At 44.1% G+C, this 12,276-nt stretch overlaps 1 pseudogene; it reads left to right on the top strand.

Moving 5' to 3' along the window:
- The first annotated feature begins 9,558 nt into the window (after positions 1 to 9,558).
- Positions 9,559 to 9,640, top strand: LOC114670707 (small nucleolar RNA U13; annotated as a pseudogene).
- The last annotated feature ends 2,636 nt before the right edge of the window (positions 9,641 to 12,276 follow it).

Raw genomic sequence — 12,276 nt, 5'->3', positions numbered from 1 at the left:
TTAAATCAGGTTTCCTTGCTTTTGCCATTTTTCTTCCTTCTTTTTCCACTGATTTATTATGAGAGTGAGGCTGAGGTCTGAGCAGAGCCTTGTCAGACTGAGACGCGTCTGGTTGTGTTTAGGATTTGTGTGGGCTGCCTGTCCCCGGCAGGTGCTGATGCACGTGACATGATTCTCATCTGGGTGCAGAGGTGGGAGGTGGGCACAGTTGGGGTTAGGGCTTGGAAGAGTGGCACAGGATTGGGCACGCTCAGTGAGACTCAGGGAATTCAGACTAGCCTCGATTGTCATTCTGAGAAATGGGCTTGGTAAAGCGGGGGGCGGGGTGCAAGGGACGTACATGAGAGACTGAGAGCTTCTGGGGAGCCCTGCTGGTGATGTCTGTGGGACCTCCAGTCCCCTGAGACCCCATGTCATGTAGAGAAGTTAACGGCCCAAGTGATGGGCAGGCTGGTGGGACCTGGGGAACATCAGGAGAGGAGTCCAGAACCCACGTCTACTGCAGAAAAGTCGGGGGAAACTGCCTAACAAAGAAAATACCCCAAAGGCATATATGTTTTAGGGCCTTTGGTCCAAATGGCCCAGGTGGCCACTCTTCCAGATAGACCAGGCAACTCTCACTCCACCGGCCACAGATGAGGGGCTGCTGGTCAATGCCTGGGCCTACACCAAGGATTACATTTCTTTTAAATCTTGGCCTTTCAGATACGTGAAAAATAATGGCATTAAATTGCTTTAATTTGCATTATTTTTGTTATCCAGTTTGCACATTTTTTATAGGCATCTTAGGCATTGATGGGTAGTTTTTAACTGGGCCAAGCCCATTAAGGTTTTTCTTCTGTTGGGTGCTATCATTTTCTGATTAAGTTTTTTCAACTATTAACATATGGTCTTTCATGGATGATGGAGTGTTTTCCCCCCAAATCTGTAGTTTGTCTTATAATGTTGTATTTGAGGTTTTATGGTGTACAAATGTGAATGCTTCTGTAATGTCAAACAGATCCCTAGTAAACTCCTTCTTCACTTTTACTGTCAAATTTACAAAGGTCTTCCCACTGCAAAGCAGCGTTTGTCCTAATTTATATAATTTTTTCTGGTTCATTTTGTGTTTCCAACTTTTCATGTAAAATTTTAATTATTTTTGAATGTACAGATGTGAGATGGAGGTGCCTTTTGGTATTGAAATTCTTTTTCCATGTATCTGAAGTGTTACTTTTGTGATATAGGAAGTCCTTGTATATGTACTTCATCGGCCCCTAGGCTTCCTATTTTGTTACCTCGTTCTCTCTATGGCATCCACCATTTTGATTGTTCTACTTGTATATGTTTTCATAAGTGGTTAAGCAAGTGTTCTCGTTACTTTTGCTCTTAAATCCCTGTTCATTACAGCAATGTTGGTGGTCAAAGAAAATGACAAACAACTTGAATGTTCAATGGTCCTGAAATTCATGACAACATTTTAGTACAAGTAGAATCCTCTGTTCATAATGAACAAGATGAACCAATGTGGATTAGAAAGAAGTCCGAGATATTAATTCCAAAATATCCAGACACCGTTAAAGGGGAAAAGTTGCAATAAAGTATCTGTAACATAAAACAAAGTGAAACCCTGAATTTGTGTGTGCATGTTGGTGTAGCTGGAGGAAGGAGTTGCTCTTTGAAACCTCAATTGCTATTGTAAGTGATACAGCTCCAGTGACTGAAGGAACACCAGGATCCTTAGTCTTGCGCCGATTTAAATAAAATGACACAGAAACACATGGAGTGGTTTTAAGGAGTGGAGAGTTTAATAGGCAAGAAAGAAGGAAGAAGGGACAGATGGAGGGGGGCTCCAAAGCTGAGAGAGGAAACCGAGTGCCACAAAAATTAGCCAGTTATATGAGGATGCTAGAGGAGGCGGTATCTGATTTGCATAGGGCTCAGGGGGGATTGGTTTGACCAGGCATCTCATTCATGTAACCCCTGAAAAACCTGGCCCTTTCACCCTAGCATTTTAATATGCAAATACAGGACATGACGATCTACACAGGTGGGGCTATGTGGGGGCGGCCATATTGCCAGGCAAACCTAGGGGCAAGGAAAAGATGGTGGGAATTCCCGTGTTTGGGTGGACCCGGTTTCTAATGGTCCACATTTGCATATCAAAGGTTGCCAGCCTGACTCTAAGAGCTGGGGCTTTCCTGCTAGACAAGAAACGTTTTTTGGAGCTGCTTTTAAGACAGAAATGAAAACTTCCCAAGGACCCCTTTTCCTCTTTATCTGCCTCAAATAATTTTTAAATAATTCCTATAACATAAGGAAATGAATTCTGCTAAACAGAAGGGCCTTTGGTCTTTGGAGCACTGCAGTGGATACATGATGGCGTGTGGGACACCACGCAATGGAGGGAGATGCAGGGCGCTTCTGGGAAAATCCAGGAGGGCAGAGGGAAGAGGAAAGACAGTGAGGAAAAGGAGGATAAAGAACACACTTTTAAAAAATCGTTTATTATTATCTGAAATTCCAACATAACTGAACGTCCTGTATTTGATCTCTAGCCATGAGAGTGAAAAACTTAAATAGAGACCAAATTCCCCATAAAAATAACAGAGTGATCGAGAGCTTATTCCTGGCAGGCCCCGTTTGAGTGACCTATAAGATCAATTCATTTAGATACTATGGAAGTGGAAGATACTACCTTTATAATTTTCATCATTGAGGAAACTAAGGCACAGAGATGTCACACACTTGCCCCAGGTCTGCCAGCAGGTAAGGGGCAGAGCCAGGATTTGAACTGTAGTCCTGTGGCTCAGAGCCTGCCCTCAAAAGGTAAGTCTGTCACCTAAAGATCCATATGTGTTTGTAAGATGATCCATGTTGGTTGGCAAAACAGAAAAATCCATAAACCAAATAAATTGATTTGGTGGCAGGGGGAGATTGAATCAGAGGTGACCCTGAAAAATGTCTGTTTATCTGGGAGCTGAACAATGAAGGTGTGGTTCTCACCCATTGGAGTCCTGAGAGACCTTTCCTGTAGGACTGCAGCTCCCTCATCTGTCTTCCCCTGAGAACCCAGCCCAGAGCCACGCATGTAGTAGGTGATCACTGAGGTGAGCAAGGCCTGCAGGAGGCTGTCCCTGAGATGGAAGAGGACAAAAAACTTATTAGGGGGAGGACAGGAAGCAGAAGTGGGCCGGGGAAGCTATTGGCCATCCAGAGTTGACATTTGTGCCCCCGTGGAGAACTTGGGGGCATGAATTGCCTGTTGGAAGAGCCCGTGTTGGGTGAAAATGGCTAGGCCCAGAGCCCTTCATGGTGGGGAACCCTGAGAACCTACTACATAAGGAAGGAGTAGGGCTGGAGACCATCAGTGGCTTGGGCCTCACAAGCATTTCATGTTTAATTGATCACACAGAACCCTTGCACCAAGACAGTCGTTTGCTCCTAGAGGGAGCCTTTCCTTCTTTTGAAAACAATCCTTTCCCAACTCCAACAAGGCGACCTACACCCAGGGTGCTCAATCAATAAAAGTTGGGCAGCCCGGCTCCGGGGACAGTGTGCCCAAAGCATTGAAATGCAGTGATTTGGGCCATGGGTCACGCTGGGTGTCCTGAGCAGGGGTAACTTCATCTGCCCGGTGACACAGGTAGCAACTCTCTGGGTTTGGTGGCACAGGAGGTGAGGGAATTTACCAAGCCAGTTGTAGGTAAAGAAAGGCAGATTTATTAGAGAAGATATGAAAATACGTTGCAAGGTTGCCTTTACAATGAGCAGAGAAGGGGCTGTCTGCAAAGAGGCAGGGGCTAGAGGAAAGTTTCATAGGGTCACGTTGAAGAGGGCTACATGCAGAACAAGCAGAACGAGGTCGTTGTACCCAGTTGTTTGTGATTAGCTGTCTCTCAGAACAGTTGTTCATTTTTCTCCCGACTTGGGCCCCTCCCCAACCTGGGGTTTCTTCCTCATCGTTGCTCATTTATCAGGACTCCACACCAGGGACCCTGAGTCACCCAACAAGTACTAACTCAAGTGTGGGTTCCTCTTAGAACACAGCCCCTCCAGCTTCCTTGGAAATCCCCATGTCTGCCCAAACGACGTAGGACTTTTCCTCTTGGTCACTTTGCAAGCCAGGGTCCCCAGCCAGGGATGCCTCGCCCAGGTCTCACTCGGCCTCGCTGTTGTACCCCAGCTTGCCTGTATTATAACTTGTACCCATGTTCGGTGGTTCCTAAGCTCTTGTACCTCGCCCAAGAAGAATGAAGATATACTGGACATTGGAGGGTGAGGAGGGCTGAGAAGAATTTTGAGCGATGAAAACGGTTTCCGTGGAAAGGGAACTCGGGGGTGGGAGGTGGGGTGTTGGGGGAGGTTTTGCCATGTGTCTGGGTCTGGGGCCCTTTATGGATTCAAAATGAGGAGTGTGTGCTGATTGGTTTGTGAGTATGCAAAAAAGGTTAAAGGGACAACACCACTCAAAGGTGGGCACAACAGTGTAGGAAAACCAATCAGGAAAAGGTAGGAAGGTATATGTAAAATAGGTGAATGGTGAGGACCAATCAGAGGTAAGCATGCCAAACAGGAAGACAAGTTATCAAACCAGTCCAGTCGGAGGATTTAACTTGTAGCTTGGCTTTCAGGTTTTAAGCTGTCTTTGGCTTGGAGGTGGGGTTTCACTGAGGACCTGCCCCTATCTGCCTAGGCATTTGTCCACCTCCTACTTCTATCACAAACAGAGCATGTCTCAGCCTGTCTGTCCCACTACTCAACTTTGTCCCCCTGCCTTTATTACCCATCTTGTAATTCCTGACTCACAGCTTTGTGTTCCAACTAGACTGAGAGCTCCCTGAGCCCAGCTACTGCCAGGCTCACTTCAGGCTTCAATGCCCAGCTCGGACCCAGTGCATCTGCTAGTGTGAGGGGTGTGTGTGTGTGTGTGTGTGTGTGTGTTAAAAGTGTTTCTTGCTGGCTGGTTCTGGAAATTTGTCATTCCCTGTCCTCTATCTCCCTGTTAAAAACTTCAGCTGAATTAAATGTGAAGGAGTTTAATTGAGAAATAAACAATTTGTGAATTGGGCAGTCCCCAGAATCACAGCAGATTCAGAAAGACTCCAGGGGGTGCCTTGTGGGCAGAACAAATTTATAGACAAAAAAAGTAAAACGACATACAGAAATCAGAACTGAGGTACAGAAACAGCTGGATTGGTTACAGATTGGCAGTTGCCTTATTTGAACATAGTTTGCACACTCAGCAGTGTATGAGCGGTTGAAGTATAACTGCTGGGATTGGCCGAGACTCAGTGATTGTTACAGGCACATACTCCTAAGTTGGGTTTTCAGTCCTGTCTACCTACCAAGTTAGGTTGCAGTTCATCCACAAGGACTCAAATATGGAAGTACCAAGTCCTTCTCAGGCCATATTTAGTTTGATTTGACATCCCCATTGAGATGACTCAACTATTCGGCTAAGGGCTGTAGACAGGGAAGAAATGTGACTAATTGCTGGATACTGCAGTATATTGAGTGTGTGAGAGCATTATATCTAAAAAACAATGTACGTACTGCAATTTAAAATGTTTTGCTGCTAAAAATAAATGCTAACAGTCATGTGAGCCTTCAGCAAGTTGTCATCTTTTTGCTGCTGGGGGCTCTTGCCATGATGTTGATAGCTACCGACTGAGTAGAGTGGTGGTTGTTGAAGGTTGGGATTGTGTTGAAGGCTGTGGCAATTTTGTAGTGGCCACCAATGGAGTTTGCTGCATCGATGGACTCATCTTTTCATGAAATATTTATTGGTAGCATGCAATGTTATTTGATAGCATTTCTTTCCAAATTGAAGTTAATCTTCTCAAACCCTGCTGCTGCTTTATCAACTAAGTTTATTTGATATTCTTCATCCTTTGTTGCTATTTCAACATGTTCACAGCATCTTCACCAGGAGTAGGTTCCATCTCAAGAAACCACTTTCTTTGCTCATCCATAAGAAGCAGCTCCTCACCCATTCAAGTTTTATCATGAGATTGTAGCAATTCAGTCACATCTTCAGGCCGTACTTCTAATTCTAGTTTTCTTTGTATTTCCACTATATCTGCAGTTCCTTCCTCCCCTGAAGTCTTGAATCCCTCAAAGTCATCCACAAGAGTTGGAATTGACATCTTCCAAACCCTGTTAGTGTTGATGTTTTGACCTCCTTCCATGAATTGCAAATGTTCTGAATGACATCTAGAGTGGTGAATCCTTTCTAGAAGGTTTTCAATTTACTTGGCCCAGATCCATCAGAAGAATCACTGTCTATGACAGCTATAGCCTTAAGAAATGTGTTTTTTAAATAACACGTCTTGAAAGTAGGAATTTCTCCTTAATCCAAGGGCTGTATAATAAATATTATGTTCGCAGACATGAAAACAACATTAATCTCCTTGTGCATCTTCATCAGAGCTCTTGGGTGACCAGGTACATTGGCAAAAAGCAGTAATATATTCAAAGAAATACTTTTTCTGAGAATTATATCTCAACAATGAACTTAAAATATTCCTAAACCATGCTGTAAACAGATGTGCTGACATCCAGGCTTTACTGTTCCATTTCCAAAGCACAGGCAGAATAGATTTAGCATAATTCTTGTATTAGTCTGTTTTCATGCTGCTGATAAAGACATACCCAAGACTGGGCGATTTACAAAAGAAAGAGGTTTAATTGGACTTGCAATTCCATGTGGCTGGGGATGCCTCACAATCATGGCGGAGGGCAATGAGGAGCAAGTCTCATCTTACATGGATGGCAGCAGGCAAAGAGAGAATAAGGAAGATGCAAAAGCGGAAACCCCTGATAAAGCCATCAGATCTCGTGAGATTTTTTCACTACCATGAGAACAGTACGGGAGAAACCGTCCCATGATTCAATTGTCTCCCACTGGGTCCCTCCCACAACACATGGGAATTATAGGAGTACAATTCAAGATGAGATCTGGGTGGGGACACAGAGCCAAACTGTATCAATTCTTTTTTTTTTTTTTTTTTTTGAGACGGAGTCTCACTCTGTCACCCAATGGTGCGATCTCGGCTCACTGCAAGCTCCGCCTCCCGGATTCACGCCATTCTCCTGCCTCAGCCTCCCAAGTAGCTGGGACTACAGATGCCTGCCACCGCGCCTGGCTAATTTTTTGTGTTTTTAATAGAGAGGGGGTTTCACCGTGTTAGCCAGGATGGGCTCGATCTCCTGACCTCGTAATCTACCCGCCTCAGCCTCCCAAAGTGCTAGGATGACAGGCGTGAGCCACCGCACCCAGCCAACTGTATCAATTCTTAAGGGCCTTAGGGTTCTTTGGAACTGTGAATAAGCATTGGTTTCAACTGAAAGTTACTAGTGGCATTAGCCCTTAACAAGAGATTCTGCCTGTCCTTTGAAGCATTGAAGCTTCAAATAAAAGGCATCTTCTTCCAATAAAAGGCTTTTTTGTCTACATTGAATATCTGTGTTTAGTGCAGCCACCTTCATTAATCATCTTGGCTGGATCTCCTGGATAACTTTGTGTAGCTTCTCCATCAGCACTTGCTGCTTCACCTTGTTCTTTTATGTTAAAGAAATGGTTTCTTTCCTTAAACCTCATGAACTAATCTCTGCTAGCTTCCAACTTTTCTTCTGCAGCTTCCTCACCTCTCTCAGCCTTCGGAGAATTAAGGAGCATTAAGGCCTTGCTCTGGATGAAGCTTTGGCTTAAGGGAATGTTGTGGCTGGCTTGGTCTTCTATCCAAACCACTAAAACTTTCTCCATATCAGCAATAACGCTGTTTTCCTTTCTTATTCATGAGTTCACTGAAGTAGTACTTTTAATTTCCTGCAAGAACTTTTCTTTTGCATTCATAACTTGGCTAACTATTTTCCCAAGAGGCCTAGTTTTCAGTCTATCTAGGCTTTCAATGAAGCTTAATCATTTCTAGCTTTTGATTTAAAGTAAGAGATGTGTGCAACTTTTCTTTGGACTTGAAAGCTTAGAGGCCATTGTAGGGTTATTAGTTGGCCTAATTTACCTGTTGTTGGGTCTCTGGGAATAGGGAGGCTAGATTTGGTATCTGGTTAGGGCCTACTTCCTCATAGATGAAGCCTTCTCACCGTAGGGCGAGAGATAAGAGAACGGACAGTTGGTGGAGCAGTCAGAACACACAGAACGTTTATTCAGTTTACTGTCTTCTGTGACAGATCGTGGCATCCCAAAACAATTGCAGTAACAACATCGCTGATCTCAGACCACCATAACAGAAGCAATAATAATGAAAAAGTTTGAAATATTGCAAGAATTACCAAAAGGCGACACAGAGATTAAACTGCCCCTATAAACTTTATGAAATTAATCAAGGAAGAAGGAAGGGAGAGAAACAAAAATCACCCACGCTGGCCTCCATCATGAGGTTGGCCTGCTCTCCAACCTGCATGCTCATAGCTGTTTGGTACCTACTGTGCTAAAATCACATAGACCCTGTTACGAGATCACAGTTCCCCGTAACTGCTCCGTAGATAACAACGTGAACATTATAAAACGTTTAGTTTTCCCTGTGAGATAGTCCTTCAGGTCCGATATACTGATGAAACTACTGACCCAGCCGGTCTGAAGGACCCCACAATGGGCTGACTCACCAAAGAATGCAGTTTCCATATCATGATGATTTCATCCTCCCTTCCTCCGACCAATCAGCAACCCCAATTTTCCAATTACGGAGGGAGTCTCTCACCCTCTGTATTCCCCTTAAAAGCCCCAGCCCAAAGCTCTTTGGTGAGATAAGCGGAAGGGTCTCCTCCCATCTTCTCAACTCAGCACTCTGCAATCATTAAACTTCCTCTGCTGCAAACCCTGCTGTCACTATGTAATGGATCTGTTACCGCACGATGGGCATATGAACCCATCGGTCCTATAACAGAGACATGCTATTGGAAAAATGGTGATGGAAGACTTGCCAAAACATGGCTGCCACAAACCTTCAATTTGGAAAAACACAGTATCTGCAAAGCACAATAAAGCAAAGTGCAATAAGACAAGGTGTGGCTGTATATTCAAATTAAAATGAGATGTAGTTCTTTTACTCACCACATTGGTAAACATTACTGGTAAAATGACTGACAATACCCAGAATGGGAAGTGTGTGGGGGTACAGGTACTCTTGTACTATAAAATACTAGTCTATTTTTTTTTTTAAATAGATTTTACTTTTTAGAACAGTTTTAGGTTCACAGCAAAATTGAGTGGGCAGCTCAGAATTCCCATATATTCCCTGCCCCACACATGCACAGCCTCCCCAACTTAACATAGACCAGTGGCTTATAAACAAGAGCATTTATTTCTCACAGTTCTGGAGGCTGGGAAGTTCAAGATCAACATGCTGGCAGATTTGGTGTCTGGTTAGGGCCTGCTTCCTCATAGATGAAGCCTCCTCACTGTAACCTCGTATGGCCGAAGGAGCAAGGGAGTCTCTCTGGTCTCTTTTATAAAAACACTGATCTCGTTCCTAAGGTCTCTGCCCTCATGAACTAAGCACCTCCAAAAGGCCCATCTCCTAATCCATCACCTTGTGGGGTAGGATTTCAACACAGATCATTTTGTAATTCATAGACGTGATGATTGGGTGTTCCCAAGTATGTGTGAGATGTGCCACCTTCAAACCTTGTTACTGTAAGAGTTAAAGAAAGAGGAAAGAAACCAGAAAAGGGGCTCAACAGTCAAAAAACAGGTTTATTTTGGAGAATAAACCTGAAAGGGGCTTCTGGCCAATTTTGGTCGGAATATTCTCTCTTACAATATCAACAGCCTGCACTGCAATTGTCTTAGCCCACTGGGCTGCTATAACCAAAATAACAGACGGGTGGCTTATAAACAACAAGAGTATGTATTGGTTTTAGAGTGAGAGAGCTTTATCACAGGCTTGGAATGGTTCTGTGTCGGGGAGAAGTTTATGGTGGGGTTGGAATGTCTCTGGCCGGAGGGGAGGTTATCTTGAGGCTGACGTCTCTCCGCCCGTGGGGAAGTTATCTCTGGGCTGGCATGTCTCTGGTCGGGGAGGGATTTATCTTAAGGTTGGAATGTTTCTGGTTGGAGATGTCATTTGTGGTTTATGGTCATGCTGACCTTAGTCACTAGGTTGATGCCCTTTGAATTTAGGCAATTTTTGATCAAGGGGAACTTGAGAACGGCAGTGCTTGTCCAAGATGGCGATGCTTCTGCTCTGTCAGTTACCGTGTGGGCATATTACCCATCTGACATGAACTTAGAGAAAAAGAAGTTAAAAAAAAAAGCAAAAAGGATTTCAACGCACTGATTCGGAGGGATATAAACATTCAATCCATGGCAACAGTGGTATATTTGTTACAATTGATAAACCTACATTGATACATCATTATCACTCAAGCTCTATAGTTTACATAAATACATCTTGACAGGTATCCAGCATTATAACATGGCACAGAATAGTTTCACTGTCCTAAAAACCCTCTGTGCTCCACTTTTCATCCCTCCCTCACCCTAACCTCTGGCAACCACTGATGCTTTTTCTCTCTCCATATTTTTGCCTTTTCCAGAATGTCATATAGTTGAAATCACACAGTATGTAGCCTATTCAGAGTCACTGTTTTTGCTTAGTAATATGCAGCTAAGTTTCCTCCGTGTCCTTTCACGGCTTGATAGCTCATTTCTTTTCAGTGCTACATAGTATTCCATTGTCTGGGTGTATCATAATTTATTTATCCATTCTCCTACTGAAGGACATCTTTTTTTTGCTTCCAAGTTTTGTCAGTTAATGTTGCTATAAGCATCTATGTGCAGGCTTTTGTGTGGACATGTTTTCCACTCATACGAGTAAATACCAAGGAGTACAACTGCTGATCATATGGTTAAAGTGTGTTTACTTTTATAAGAAACTGCAAAAGTGTCTTCCAAGGTGGCTGCACCATTTGGCATTCCCACCAGCAATAAATGAGAGTTCCTGCTCCTCCACATCCTGGCCAGCATTTGGTACTGTCCCTGTTCTGGATTTTGGCCATTCTAACCGGTGTGTAGCAGTATCTTGTTGTTGTTTTAATTTGCATTTCCCTAATGACGCATGATGCTGAGCGCCTTTTCATACGCTCTTTTCACATCTGTATGTCTTCTTTGATGAAGTGTCTACTCTGGTCTTTAATTGGATTGTTCATTTTCTCGTTTTGTTTTGTTTTTTGAATTTTGTAGAGACGGGGTCTCGATTCAGGTGATCCTCCCACCTCAGCCTCCCAAAGTGCTGGGATTACAGGCATGAGCCACCACACCCGGCCCTTATCGTTGAGTTTTAAGAGTTCTTTGAATAATTTGGATAATAGTCCTTTATCCAAAAGATATGTCTTTTGCAATATTTTCTCCCACTCTTTGTCTTGACTTCTCATTCTCTTGACCAGGCACTCTTATATCACTTTAGTGGGAAGTTGTTTCTTGGACAATATCTAGCAAAATGAAAAACGTACACCTTTTGACTTTATTGTTATGCTTCTAGAAATATTCAGACCCATACCCAAAACTGTAGGTACATAAATATTTGTTGTAACATTGTTTCCTTCTAGAAATAGAAACCACATGGAGGGCCGTTCACACAGGAGACCTGCCCCAGCCAGGGCCCCCAGTTCCTCACCATGCTAGGTCAGAGTGACGGTGAGCCGGGCGCCCAGAGCCCTGTCTGGCTGGAATGAGAAGTAGTCAATGTCACTGATGATGACAAAACTGTGGTAGGTAATGACACATCTCCTGGGCACACAGCAAGGACAGGGGCAGGCTGACCAGAGCATGTCATCACTGAGCTAGCAGGACATGGGCTCCCGAGGGTCCCTGCTGGGAGAGGACACAGCTTGGCCCACCGTGCATGAGGATCACTCACTCTTCAAAGGTTCGTTGAGTGCTCACCACTCAATGAAGAAGCCTTCGGGTCTTGGATCGGGATTGGATCTCACTGTGAGTGACTGGGAAACAGTTATGAGCAAAGGCATTGCAGACTTTGATGAATGCTTTGAAAGGATTCCTGAGGGTCCTCAGTTGTGAATAGACTGAGGTGGGAATGTGGCAACGTTGGAAGCAGGGAGCCCTGTTAGGAGGCTTCTGGAATATCCAGGTGGCAGGAAGTGGTGTGCACCAGGGTGGTGGGGCTGGCGTGGATGAGAGTCACGTTCTGCTTGAGATAAGCTTGGCGGCATTTGCTGGTGGATCGGATGCTGCAGTTGGAAAGGAATGGTGGCAAAAGAGACTTAAAAACAAAACAAAATCCTCCTTGTTTTGCTTGAGCCACTAGGAGCTCC

This window comes from Macaca mulatta, chromosome 10, assembly GCF_049350105.2.
Source record: "Macaca mulatta isolate MMU2019108-1 chromosome 10, T2T-MMU8v2.0, whole genome shotgun sequence".
NCBI lineage: Eukaryota > Metazoa > Chordata > Mammalia > Primates > Cercopithecidae > Macaca > Macaca mulatta.
This window is presented reverse-complemented; position numbering and strand designations above follow the sequence as displayed.